Raw genomic sequence first — 15274 nt, forward strand, 5'->3', positions numbered from 1 at the left:
GGCACTCAACACTGAGCCATATCTCCAGCCCTGTTTTGTTTTTTATTTAGAGACAGGGTCTCACCAAGTTGCTTAGCACCTTGCTTTGCTGAGGCTGGCTTTGAACTCGCGATCCTCCTGTCTCAGGTTTCCGAGCCACTGGGATTACAGGCATGCACCACAGCCCCTGCTTAAACTTACATTTCTTCCTTATTTTGCACAGGGAAAAACTTGGTAGGACAAAAGAAAAAAGCTGTGACTCCTAGAAAATCCCAACATCTTTCATCTATTTTCTTTTTCACCAAATACACCTACTGTGGCTTAGTGGATGAGACAAGGGAAGAAAAAAGAGGTAAAATATTTGGTGTCAAATCAATCTTTGTATTTATAATGTAGAAATACACAACTAAGGGAATGTCAAATAGGGCAGAGTTACATGTAGTCTGTAATAGAGGAGGATATTAATAGAAAAGGGCAGGCAGGAAGTGGAAGAAATGGTAAATGTCAATAATGTCACCTAACTCTGCCTTCATGTTTTGGGAGAAGAATAGCCTTCTTTTAGAGAAAATGTAAACTGAGGTTAACTTCCCTGAAATCATATTCTGAGCTGGGCACAAATAGGCGTTTCCATCTCCACCATGATAGAAGTGGAGAGCATCCTGTACTCACCTTCCCTGAGCTATCTGACTGCTGACTCCCTCTGATACTCTGGAAGAAGTTCTTGCTCTCTCCATCTCTTCCTGTTTCTTCTCTTGGATTTCAATCTATTCATAGGAAAGGAAACTGATGTTTCTCTGTATTAGACCCAAATGCAAACAGTACAACTACAGTTAAGATAACCGGATTATTGCAGAAGTCAGGGTTTTAACTGCTTCCCTGCTCTTTTCTCCCAAAAGAGTCCCAGATGGAAACATCAAATCTCAGAAGTCCTCAGCTGAATTTTAGTGAATGACAATGCCTGAAAAAAATTTTCTTTATCAACTCCTATCTCAATCCATGCTTAGCTTTATTTTAAAAATTTGAGTGTTTTGTCAAATGATGCAAATCTGGAGGTTGTGTTGAGAGATATCCTGTTTCCTAGCTTTTCCGAGCTCTGGTATTTGGAACAGGCCTCTCATACTGATCAAAGTTTCTCTGGAAAAGTCTGCTCCTAAGAAAGAGAAGTTGCTTATCTCAAATTAGAACACTGCAGGGCAGGATATGAGCATTGTCTCCATCGATTAGTACTTAGTGGATGTCCTTGTTTTCTTTCATGCTGTCTTTTGCAATCTCGACTCACTCTTTATTTGGGGGTACTTTATTTAAGGAAGTGACATTGATTTTTCTGGCATTTGGACCAAGGTTTCTATAGTGTGGTTTGCTACCTCATAGATGATCCCAGATCAATGGGATGAACACATTGATCATTGTTATATTCATTAGTGAAAAATAAATCAATTTAGGGGAAGAGATCTTAACTTGTCTTGAAGGATGGGTGAAGGGACTACCCTATGAGTTAAAAGTGCTGTTATGTTTTATTAATAATGAAACATAAAAATAAATCTTACTGTATTGCCATGAAAGAGCCTGTTCCTCATATTTGCTTAGGAACAGTACTCTGTTTTAATTTGAGAGTTCTTCAACCTTGTACTTGGAATATTGACATTTTACTCCCAAATCAGAAAAAAGAAATACAAATAATACAAGTATCCATGGATTATGCTATTTGATTTTTAGGAAGTATAAAGATAGAGAAAACCTAGTAGGTCAGATTTTGTGGTGTGGTAGAGGATAAGATTGAATGTTCAGCAGAGTTAATCTAGCATTGTATCTGGATTTACATTTGTGGAATTTGGTCAAAAAATAACTCCAAAGACTTTCAGAGGTGAATAATACTGGGACAAGGTGAGAACAATCCAAGCATATCAGACCTGGATGCTGGAGATGTCAATAGCAAATGGCACCTCACACAATACCTTGCCTTGTGCTTGGTAAAATGTTTTAGAATTTACCAATCACTTACATATATATTTTCTTACCTGCTTATGTGAAATGGCTGAACCAGGTATTATTATCCCTGATACCAACATGAAGAGACAGATTTTCCTTCATTTCAAATAATTTACTTATGGTTACAAGCCTAACAAATGAAAGAATGGGACCAGGGTCCTGGTCCATTGACTTCTGGTCTGGAAGTCTTTCGGGTACATCTCATAAGTTGGTTTTCAACTTAGGATACCACTTCCTCTGGTAGGCTCTTTTGCACACCTAAGGTTGCAATTGATATATATCTCTTGGCTCCAAATTATACCCTGTAGTATGTCCTCTGATATGAATAGCCTAGTTTTCATGTTGGGTTGTGACGACTCATATCCCATTGGACTATGCATTCTCTGAGGGAAGTAACTATTTTACCACAGTGACACCAGCACATGGGAGGTAGGCACATAGTAGATTTTATGTAAATATTTGCTGAAATGAACTGAATTGCAACACTTCCCTTTGCTGAAACTAAGAAGATAGCAAAAGACCTAACATTTAGACTGACAGAAGGGCAAATCACTGGTGCTGCCATCTTGAAGAGCTCATTGCAGATGCCTCAGAAAGCACCTGACAGTCCTTTCTAGCAGAGATCATGGTTCTACTTTGGGAACTGTCTCTGTTTCAGTATTAGTTGAAGGACCTACTTTCCTGGTTGCTAATTGAAGCTGGCAAAGGAAGAAAGAATCCTAAAATTTCTCTCAAAACACTGAAACTGCTTTATTGACCCCTCACCAGTGCCCACAACCCTGCAGAAGAGATGTGTGTGTTTGATTCTCTGGAGAAGCCATCCTCTACCAAGCAGATAACTGTAGTGATCAAGTTGGCCAAAGTTGAACTCATCATCTCAGAGAAGATACAAATATTAGGTGAAGAACAACAATGAAAAAAATTATTTCAAAACACTTCATTTATATATGATTTATCAAAATGTATAAATACATTCTACTGTCATATACAACTAATTAGAACAAATTAAAAATATATATAAAAAATGAAACTCTAAAACTGAGTGATTCAAAATTGGAGGTGGGACTTAGGACCTCAGTCTCCTTTGGAAATTTATAAATTCTACCCTTTTTCTGTTAGATTCTCCAATGCAGTCAGCACAGCTAGAGTTGGCTGAACTCCCAGGTGCAGTGCGGAGTCCATCTGTTTGGTCACTCAGCCTGGTATGTGCTTGGAGAATAGCTGGTGTGCCTGGGACAGGTTCCAGTAAAGTATGGGATTTCTGAAGGTATTAAAGATGTGGTTGTGAGTCCTCAATTCAGTAAGCCATAGCAAGGAAGAGATTCCACTGTGGGTCCCCTCCCTAAGTTGTTAGTTCATACACAACAGTGCTTTAGAGGGCTATGCCTTGCTGCAAGCCTGAGACATCTAGCTTAGCACAGTGCCTGGTGCAGAGTGGGGTTTTAATGACTATTTGTTCAATAATAGTAGCTTTCTTAATATTTCTAGACATTAGGTGATATGCTAAGAACTTCTATCTCCCTCCCTCCCCTCGTTTCATTCTTTCTTCCTGTGCTACCCCAGGTTCAATGTTCACTGAGCTTTCTCTGTGTATCTGGTAGTGTTCTAAGAGCTTAGGCTGCAGCAGGGAGTAGGTAACATTATGCATCTTAAATTCTAGGTGAAGGTGTAATAGCAGTGTTGAAGAAGCAAATAGAAACACAAATGCATATAGTGACATAATGAAGAGGTAAATAGAACAGTAATATGATAGAGACTGGAGTTTGGAGGACCACTTTCTGTATGGGAGAAGTGTTTAAACTGAGCTCTCGACAAGTGAGAATGGCAAAATAATTTGTCATGTAAAGTCAGGGAAGGGGGAGAGTTTTCCAGGCAAATGAGCATTCCAAGATAAATATCCCAGATGAACCATATTTGTTTGTGGAATGAGAAAAAAAACTAGTATCTCTTAGCAAGAGGAATAGACACAGGGAACTGAAGAGGAAAGAGGGTAGCAGATCACATAGAGATGTTTTAGGTTGTGGCAAGCAGGATTTCCATACATATTCTTATTCGACACAATAACATGCGATACGTGTTATTTGTATCTCCAGGTGACTTAGGTTGAAATCATTATAAAGGTCACATTGCTGGCAAGGGCCAGGGTCCAGATATGAACCAGGTAGCCTGGTTCTGTAATTGTCTACTACTCAAACATGAATCCAGACATTACCAACAGCACCCTGGAATCATGGCCTTCCGCCCCTCCAACCAGTCACCAATCCATGTTCCCATTCTTAGCAGGGAGTGGTAGGTACCAGGAGGCGGGAGTCAGAGTCAAATGAGCCCAGTTTAAAATATTTCAACTTCCCGGACTTCTGTGTAACCTGGGAAAGTCACCTATTCCCTAGGGCTTCTCATCTATAGTTTTCTCATCTATAAAATGAGACTACTACTACTAATATTTTCCTTCTACTTCCTAAAGTGTTTTGAGAATAGCGTGAGATTATACCTTCCTATGGTAGCGCTCCATGAATTAACTAGAGACCAGACCAATCCAAACCTCCGTCACATGTACTCATTTACCATGGCCCATTTGTCCTTTGTCCTTTCTCTCCTCTTTCCCACTGTTGTCTGGGTTACAGACCCTTCTACCACCATCTAGACTTCTGGGATAAGACTTTGAAGATGGGGTTTAGGAAGTGGCATCTAACCCACTCTTCTGTTGATTCTGATGCAAATCGGAGTTTAGGTCACTGAACTAGACCATAAATCAAAAAAACACGAGCAGATCACAGTGTTAGCCTTGGAAATTGAGATTATACTTGTAAATACATACAGTGTTAACATTAAATGGAATTTTGAGTCTTTGGGATGCTTTCTTAATGGTATTGCAGCTAGAGTTTCAGTAGTACATAAATCCTGATCTACTACTGTCCATCTTCCATGTTCCGCCACGCTCCAACATTCCCATGTGAATCACAGTAGCCCCCTTATCTGCAGGGCTTATATTCTAAGACCACCAGAAGATGCCTGAAACAGTGTCTAGTACTAAACCCTGCATTTACTATGCTTTTTCTTATATATACATTCCTATGATAAAGTTCAATTTTTAAAAATTAGGCGTAGTAAGAGATTGGCAGTAATAAATAAGAGTAAAATAGACCAATGATAACAATATGCTATAATAAAAGTCCTTCAAAACTTATGAGTTGCTTATCTATGAAATTTTCTGTTTTACATTTGCATCATGGTTGACTGTAGGTAACTGAAACTATGAAAACTGAGACCATGGAGAAGGGAAGATTACTGGTATTTGGAGTAAAATAAGCAATGATTCTCAGGGCACATTGTGGCAAACCCTAGCTTGATGTACCTGTTTAGGTTTACAACCTAAAGTTGAATTCAAATGCTGACATCACAATCTGGATATTCGCATTTCAAATTTAATTTTTGCAAAACCAAATTCATTATCTTTGCTCCATATTTGCTCCCTCAATAAATTTTCCCATGGAGGGAAAAACATCCTTCTAGCAGCTCAAACTATTTTTCTCAAACCTGTATCAGCAAAGCATGTTGGTTTTGTTTTCAAAAGATATTCAAGTTACAACTACTCAATATCCCTGCTGCTGCCGTGCTGGTCTGGACCATCACCATCTCTCACCTCAGGTACCAAACTACGTACCTGGTTTTCCTAATTTTGCCAAAAATCTATTTGCAGCCAGAGGAAGTTTTGGAAACTGAAGTCAAATCAGGGTACCGGTGGCAGGCTGAATAATGACTCCACACACACCCCAAATATGTCTTTATCCTAATCCAGAGATTCATGGATGTTACCTGTGTGACAAAAGAAAACCTGCAGGTTTGATTGAAGAATCTTGAGATGAGGAGACTCTCCTGGCTGATGTGGGAAGTCTGTTGTGATCACAGTGGCCTTTAAGAGGGATGCTAGAGGAGTTGGAATCAGAAGAGAGGATGAAGTAATGATGGAGCCAGATGGGAGAGAGGTGTGGTGAAGAGGGAGGAAGAGGCAGGCAGCGCTAGACCCTGAGAAAGGAAGGGAAGCAGGTCCTCCTCTCAGATCTTCCAGAAGGTGCCAGATGGGCTTACACCTTGACCCTTCAGCACAGGGAAGTCAATTTTGGACTTTGGACTTCAAGAACTGTAAGAGAATAGGTTTATGTTGGTTTAAGCTGCTAAACTTTCAGTAATTATTACAAATTTGTAGGAGCAGCAATAGGAAATTAAGACAGCACCCCCCCATTCAGTTTTGACCTGAGTATCTTCCAAAGTCATCACATGACCCCTAAGTCTTCATGCAATGTGCTCTCCATTCCCTTTGCAATTTGCACCCCATCTCCTACCACTCTCCCCTTAGCTCATTAGGTTCCAGACCTTTAGGTCTCGTTGCTCCTACAGCCATTGGAGGGGCCCCCTGTGCTCTGCCTTTCCCCTTCCATGCCTGGAGTGTTCTTCTCCCCAGATAGAGATCCCCCCTTTCTCAAGTGCATTGGATTGTCACCTTCCCAATGAGGGCTTTTCCTGGCATCCCACTGGAAATCAGAACACCCCTTTTCACCCCTCCATTCCCTGGTCCACTTGCCTGTTTTATGTTCTTCCAAAGTACGTGGGCCATCTGACGAGCTGTATGTTTTACTTCCATATTTACTAGAATGTTGTGTTTATTTTTCTCTGCTTTGTGTACTGCCAGATGCCCACCAGCTACAGTGATATCTGCACATAGTGGGTATTCAAAATATTTTTGTTAATTGGAAGGAATCCAAAATGAAGGAGGTGCTAACCTGGTGTGACACTCAGCACGATCTGGCCTGCAGGCAGAGAGCATCTGCTGGACTCCAGTGAGACGGGCTCAGTGGAGTGAGAGTCCCATGAAGGTCGACAGCAAGAGATGCAGCCGACAAATCCTGCAAGGGCAAGTCCTGGATGGACTGACTGACCCCACTCTGCACAGTGGAAGGCAGGCAGAGAGGAACAGACATTAATAGGTAGGGCCTCATAATGTGGTGGTCTTATCCATTAATGCTCATGGCACAATTAGTTCTTGATCACTGATCAGTTATATTAACAATTCTCACCCTTTTCTGGAAAGAGTCCTGGCAAGGGGGTCCATGGAGAAGAAAGTTGAAATTTCTTCTCCCCATAGAGTTGCTTTAAAGACTCTGTCAGAAAGTCTCAAGAAAGAGATTTAACAGGGGACCCATCCATCTCCAGACTTTCTCTCCATGACAAATGATGATCCATGAACAAAGCTTGGCTTCCTTTTCAGCGTAACTCTGACTTCTATGCAAAGCCAAACTCCCCAGCAGTCATCCATTAGTGATCACATGATCTACTAAAATACACACCCACACCTCACTCTGCGTAAATGCAAGGGAAACTGACACAGTCAATTTGGTGTCCAAAGCAGAGAGGAGATTCAAAGAAAAACCTGGCCACAGGGGTGGCAACAGACCAGCCTCCTTCTCAGTTCTAAAGTGGCTGCTTGAAACTCTAAGGCTTGGTCAAGAAGAAGTTGGGCAGAGGACTGTTTTATGGAATTGGAAATGCTAGGCTTGGGTCCTGGAAAGCTACATGTTAGCATCTTGACTTTTAGAGATTAGGATTAGCAGAACAAACTACAGAAAAGTCACAGTGCTTTCTTTCCTTTTCTTCAGATTGTTATCCCTGCCTAATATCCCACTTTAGAATGGGCAAAGCAGGGAGAACAGAGCTAAAGAATGCATTTGAACCTGCACAGCTAATGCAGGGAACAGCTAAAAATCCCAAGGTTTACAGCAACCCTGGAGGTCACTAAGCAACTGATCATGACCCACTGAAGGATGGGCACTCACAGAGCCGTATTTTGAGTGTATAGAATCTTTCATGGATGAATAAAAACCTATTTTCCTCATCTTGATATATCATTTTTTAATACATGGGCTATTCTTTAGAAAATTATCTCACTAGTCATCAAACATACGATAGTTATTGATAAGAAGATAAAACTGAAAGAAAAAAAGATCAGATTTCTAGAAAAGCACCCCGTCTTTGATCTTCAGTATTCTAGTGGATTGCCCAATTTGCTCTGCTCTTGAACTTGGCTTTGAGTCAGTCCCCTCCGGAGACCTGCTGCTCATGTTAAAAATATGGGTTTGATGTGTAGCAGATGAAGGTTTTACAAAACACATGTTCAGTGAAGAGGGGGCCTCAGCTTAAGTGGAATCAACACAGGTTCTTGGCCTGGCTCAGACCAAATGACCTGGAAGTAGATTCTCCAGAAGGTCATGTAAATATACGTAATAAAAACCTTACATTCTCACAGAAAACTCCAGGTCTTCAGAGTTCCCTTGCCAGAAAGGAGGGTCTCCCTGTGGGGCATCATCTCCAGGTACCCCTGTGATCTGCTGGGCTTTTGGTCAGTGTTCGCAAGTACACTTTTGTTATCCCTCCCCCCACACGATTTCTCTGCTATGAGATGGTTGTGTGGATAGTCCTGGCAGCTGATCCCACATGACGTTGCTCTTGGTGCTCACAGGCTTCTTGTGGTAGAATCTCCTCCTGTAGCTTTTACCCCTGGTGCTGCAGGTAGTGAATGCCAGGTGACAACAGGCAGAACAGATGGCCCATTTTTTCCTAATTCCAGTCAGGTTCTGTTGCTCTTCTATCAGATATGTCAAAAGCCACTCCTCCTGAGCAATAATCTTCACTTACATTATTATTTCTGGACTCCGATTTGCACTGCAAAAAAAAAAATTTCATGCAATTAAAATTTTAAATGTATTTATTTTATGAATTTAAAAATAAATATGGTAAAATATATATTTTTTTCTTTTTGGTACTAGAGTTGAACCTAGGGGTGCTTTGCCCCTGAGTTACACTCCCATGTCTTTTTACTTTTTATTTTGAGACAGGGTCTTGCAAAATTGCCCAGGCTTTCCTCAAACTTGGGCTCCTCCTACCTCAACCTCCTGAATGCTGGGATTAGAGGTGTGTATCACTGCCCCTGGTGTATATGATAAAATAAATTCTAAAACTGCACCAAAAAAAAAAAAAGCACAAAAATTTTTAAAAGTCTCTTCTTTGTGAAACTCTCCTACAATCTCTTATGAAAGGTAAATAATACTGATAACATTTCTTACATATTCATCCAGAAGTATATCTCTGTCCTCATCTCTCTTTGTGCATTTGTATCTATACGTCTCTATTTCTATTTATCTGTATACACTGGAAAAGTACAGCACCCAGAGCTGGTGCTCAATAAGCACATGTGCCAATTTCTCATAAAAAGAACTTCAGTACAGCTGGTGGAATGAATCTGGCTGAATGCAGCCCCCAAACTACAGTGCAAACTGGCGTAATCAAAAAGGAAATGTATCTCACCAAACCAGAAGTCTAGCAATGTGGCAGGTCCTAGCTGTTTTTTGATCAGTGCCTTACTAGTGTCACCAAGGGCCTGAATCCTTCTTCTTTATTCTGTTACCTTCAGCAGAGGCTGTTTCATTTTACGAAGGCCACACGCTCAGTCATGACTGCAGGATTTGCCTGTCTCACCCTCTAGACATAAGAACACTCAGAGGAACAATAGGTGACCTCTTCCTGTGCTGCTTTTCCAGGGATAATTGAATCCTTTAACAAGGAGAAGTCTCCATAAGACTGTCTCCTAGCATTTTATTAGCGAGGTGGGTGACATGCACATCTCAGATCAGTCATTACCAAGGGACATGAAATTAGCTGACCTGGCTTAGACTAATCACCGTGAGGGGAATGGATAGGTGGAATCATCCATAAATATTCACTAACAGCCACACTAACTGGTATTCTGGGGTGCCTGGGCACGGGCAAGGTGCTAGTCAGCTATGCAATGCAAATTGGATCAAAAAAACAGGAGGACATATCACAATACCAAACCAGGCTCATCATCTCCACCCTCACAAGTTCAGTTGAAGCCCCGCCCCCATTTCCTGCCTGTCCTACTCCTGTTCAAGTGTCCTGTTCCCCTCTCTTTCCTCCTGTCTCCATCTAGCAGCCAAATGAGTTTTAAAAATAAAATTAGTCCTGTCATTCCCTGCCCCAAATTCTCACATGGTTTTCACCTTCTGTGTGTCAGGTTTCTGCTGCTATAAAAAATACCTGTGACAGCTCTACTCGTACAACCATAGAAACAAAAAGTTGTCCCCATTTGTGTACAATGAATCAAAATGCAGTCTGTAAAAATAAAAAAAAAAAAAGGAAGGTTTTTTTTTTTGTTGTTGTTGTTGTTGTTGTTTCCTGAGGTTTCAGTTGACACTGCCTCTTTTAGGCTTGTGGAGAGGCAGAACATCATGGTGGGGAGTGAGTACATAGTAGAGGAAGCTGCTCTGCACATGGAGGCCAGGAAGTAAAGAGAGGAAGAGGAAGGAGCTGATCCCCATGCACCCAGTAACCTCACTTCCTCCCACTAGCCCCGCCTCTTAAAGGTTCCACCACCTCCCAATAGCACCACAGGCTGGGGACACTCATCCACACCACAGACACTTCCTTAGAGTGAAATGTCCTCTCCTCATCCTTATGCCCTCTACGTCTCCATTATGAAGTGATAAACCACACTGTTTTCCTTAATCCCTGCATCCCATATCTGCATGGGATGCTATCCCCCTCCGTGGGATGCTCACCATTCCTACTGAGCAAGCCGAGCTGTTACCATCTCAAGGTTGTGAATTAGACTTCCACTTGGTCACATGATTGTTTCCTTTGGGTGAATCAGATCTCAAGTGCAATGTTCTATCTGCCAAAGATCTTCCCTGAGTACCACAGCTAACGTGACCTTACTTCTCTTCGCATCAACTCCCCACCTCAATTTGAATTTTTATTTCTTCATAAAATTTCCACTCCTTGATATCTTTTATATGTTCCTCCCAACTAGAAGGTAAACTCTTTAAGAACTTTATTTAGCATTTTCTTCCCAGCACCTAGAAATATTCCTGGCTCAATTTATATTTGAGTGCTTAATTAATGTTTTTAACAACACTGAAAAAGTCTGTTCTCTCCACCCCTCTGCATAGGACTCTCACAGTACAGGTTGCACATGGAATCCTGGGGACCAAATGACTTCACGGTGGCCCTGGTGAGTGTGAAGCACAGGGCAGTGAGTGAGTACAGGCTTAACGGCTTTTGTCAAGTATATAAAGTAATGTGAAAGGGTGACTCTGAGGTCAACTCACATCATGTCAACAGGACCAGTAGGTAGGAATTAGAAGACTTGACATAGACTCACACTGCCTTGTTCAAAAATGAGAATCCCAAAATTGTCAGATCAATTTCTCTTTCTTCTAAAAACAGTGATACTTTCTTGCTGAGAGAGATGCTAAGACAATCTATAAAATAAAGGGTCAGGAGAAAGAGGGCAATGGAAGAAAAGGAAGATGCCTTATGAGAACAGAGGAGGAGATCTTGAGAGTGAAATATAGTGAAAAACAACTGCATTTGAGGGGGAAAAAGGGAGAAAGAGCATTTTAGTATGCATTGCTGTGAACCCTTTATTAGGTCCTTTTTGTGCTATCGAGTGGAAAAGTGAGTTTTTCAGTATCCTTGGGTATTTATTGTACTTTTGAACCTGAAGTCCTCTGAAACTGAACAATAATAAAAGTTATAATAAGGAAATACAACTTAAAAACAATTGGGTAGAACTAGGGTAAACTTCCTGAGAAAGAAGTCAGTATCATATCCTTCAAAATTCAAGCAGAACCTCAGGGAGAATTTACAGATTAACTTCTAAGGGCCGCTCCATTTCTCACCAGATGATGTCTCTAATCCATTGTGCAGTGGAAAGACCTTCTGGGGATAGAATGGAGGGCCCTTCATATTGGGCTCTTGCATGACACTTAGACATTTTGAGGTTGGTGTGTCCCATCTGGAATTCATACCAAAATCTCTTGCTTGATGAAGAAGATGGAAGCATCATGGGACTGAGGAGAGATGAGGAGAGTGGTATGGTAGCCAGTGCTGGTCAGAGTTGTATGTGAGGCCGGCACCAGTCCACACCTCTGTGTGCTCTCCTGCCTCCCGGAAGAAGGGAGGATGCCTCTCCATGCAGGAGAAAGATGATCTGGTTTAAGAGCTGCTCTCATTACAGCAAAAACTGGGCCCCTGAAATGAACTGAGCAGACCACAGGTGAGGGACCAGGCCAGGTGCACCGCTGAGGAGGGCGCTGGACTATGAATTTGCCTGGGTGGCCTTGAGAGAGTCCCCTCCCTCTCGAGTCCGTGTGTTGTTGATATATGAACTGAGGGAACTCATTAGGATTCTCAGCAGGCCCTCATCTCTTTGAGAGTCTGCTTAGAAAAAACTGCAACTCAGTGTGTTTTTGCCATTGCTTTGCCATAGAAAGGTAAGGTTTAGATTAAATTAGAATGCCAAAAATAAGGCAGAGGATGGCATGGTGAATGAAATAGAATGAACTGAATAAGAAAGACACCGATGAAAGTGTGGAGCGTCTTTAATTAGGTGAAACAAAATAACCTGGCAATTGGCCAGGGAATTGCTAGGAATTCTCAGTACAAGCTTTTCTGATGAAAGTATTTTTGGGGTGTGAAAAACTTCAATGAGAAACCTCCTTGTTCCTTCTTCCTTGCTCTTCATAGCTGCTCTGACGTTCTGATCATTAACAACGCTCAAGACTCTCCACCACCGACCTGCTCTGTCTTTTCTACTTCCTCTCTGTGCCCCTGACTGGTCTTCCCTTACCTACCTCAGGCTCTTCCTCACAAGGGCTTTGTCCTTTGCTTTCTGATAGTCTCTGCTCAAATTTTTGCCTCCTGAAATGTCTTCTTCCCTTCTTCTATCTTTCAAAATTTTATGCACCCTTTAATCCCATCTCAAGAGCTTCTTTCCTACCTTTCCTTCATTTATCCACCCTCCTTCCCTCTCTAACTAGCTTTCATTTTAAATGAAGAAGTAGCACTTTTACGTGATGTCATGACAAAAGCACAAAAATGCTCTGATGTAAACGATGAAGCAAAACTTTACAATCCAAACTCTCCTTCCAGAATGCCCTTCTCCAAGGAAATGGTCATGAATAGTTTTTGGAGTCTCTCTTCTTCTTCTAGTTCTCCTTTTTTTTTAAATATTTTTACTTGTAGATGGACACAATACCTTTATTTTATTTATTTATGTCTATGTGGTAAACCCAGTGCCTCACACATGCTAGGCAAGTGCTCTACCACTGAGCCGCAACCCCAGCCCAGTTTTGGGTCTCTTATCTGACATTCTACCCCACATCCTGGCCTTTAGGCCACACTGCCTGGAAGGAAGGGGTAGAGTTCTACCTGGAGGGTGGAGAAGGACCTCTGGCCTGATGCATATGCTCCCCACAGCTGCATGCAGACTTCCCCAGGTCCCTAAGATCAAGAGAGCGCCCTCCTCAGGCAGAAGGGCAGAGCACACCCTGGGGGTTTATGAATCCCAGACTACTAAACTCTAAAACTTAGCAGTTGTGCATTCTGGAAAAACGACTTCATCACTTTGGAGTCTGTACTCTCTACAAATTGGAACGATAGTCACACCTTCTGTAGAGAGCTGAGGGATGAAATAAGAGGCTGCTTATGAAAGGCCACGTCAACAGCACACAGTGGGGCTGCACGAACCTTTCCTTTTATCCACCCTGGGTTCTGCAGGGCTCTCTCCACTTCTCCTCCATTGTCACCAAGGCTGCCTGTTCTCAGCCTGTCCTATGGCTCCTTTGAGGGCAGGGTCTATGTAGGTACAGCTTTATGTATTTGAAGACCCGATTCTGGTTCAGTGCCTACTTTAATACACATGCAATTAAATTTAAAACTGGGTCTCTCGGGTTCACAAAAGGCAAAGTATTATTTTTTGTGGTGGGAAGACGTGGGTGAGTAAGCCCAGTTCTGTCACCTTCAAACCTCTCCAGCCCCCAGTGTCTGGTCTGTGGAAGGTGGTGGCCATTTCTACGACACAGGTCTGCAGGGAGGAGAGCAGAGAGAAGTTCCCCGGGGACAGCAGGACACAGAACTACACAGGGTTAGGATGATCTTCTCACCAGTCTCTGTATTCCTTTCACATGAAATTCTTCCCCTGGGGATTCCTGACATCTCTGCTCCTATTCCTAACTCCTTCTTCCATATTGAGCGCTCAGAATAACCCAGGGCCAGAGGGAAAATAAAAAATGAAAGTCTGTGCAGATATGGTAGGAGTGATTCCTTTCTCATATCTGGACAGTTTGAAATGGCACTGCAGTAACTTTCTGCTCCACAGTCCAGTTGGCGCCATGGAATCATCTCCGTGGTCATCACTAGAGGAAGCCTCGCGTGATAGTTTACTGAACAACAGAATCCCTGCTGTCTGTCCACGCCTGTTCTCCTGAAAGACAGCCAACAACAGAGCAGCAGGACGTGTCACTCGGATCTGTACGCAACATCTTCCATGCAAGTTCTCACAACAGTATCTGATTCTCTGACACCTTATTTGATATTCCAGAATCTTCCATCTTACTGTCTCCAGGGGCAAAGCAGTCTGTGTATTCTCTGGTCCTTCCCAGGTCTCATCTCCATAAACTATGAAGGATTGTTCAGGTAAAGGGAGTTAAGAGGCCAGTGGGACTGCAGGGCGGAGGGAGGAGCTGGTTCTGTCTTTTCTTTTGTTCTCCTGATAATGGGACAACATTCACAGGGACTCAAGGTCCTTCTGCCCTCCACTCCACCCTTCACATCCAAGGACAGAGATGCAGATTTACAACTTCTTCTTGACACACTCCCTAAGACAGAGTTCCCAGCACTGCTGTAAACACGCTGCTTTCCATGCAGAGTGACTTTTCTCCTGTGTGCTGGGCACAGCAGGCCTCAGCAAACTTGCTTGTTTTTCTCTTGTTTATCTGCTTTTGTTTCAGGGAAGTGTTCCAACTACGTACTGATGAGGGTTTAGGGGAATTATTAAGGCCCCTACATAGATTTCGTTGATGTTGATTATATCGATTGATATTTTTTTACCATACAGGCAATTAGAAAAAGAAGTTAAACTTTTGCAAATTTATTTAAAAATAATAAAAAGCTCACTAGCTACTGACATTAGATATAGAACATCAATACATAATATATAGTTCCTGGAAAACTTCATTTTATACTCAAGAAGAAAAAAAAAGGAAAGTAAAAAGGGCTATTAATGTTATAGTATTACAAAATAATTTTGACCTCTTGGATCTCTAAAATGAATCTTGAGAACCTTTGAGAACCATTGATCTGGTCAAGGACACTGGAAACAAGGATGTCTGTATGTGTATGTGCATAATATGGAAGGATCTCTTTCTCTAATAATAATAGCACATTTTTTACT

Source organism: Sciurus carolinensis, chromosome 6, assembly GCF_902686445.1.
Source record: "Sciurus carolinensis chromosome 6, mSciCar1.2, whole genome shotgun sequence".
NCBI lineage: Eukaryota > Metazoa > Chordata > Mammalia > Rodentia > Sciuridae > Sciurus > Sciurus carolinensis.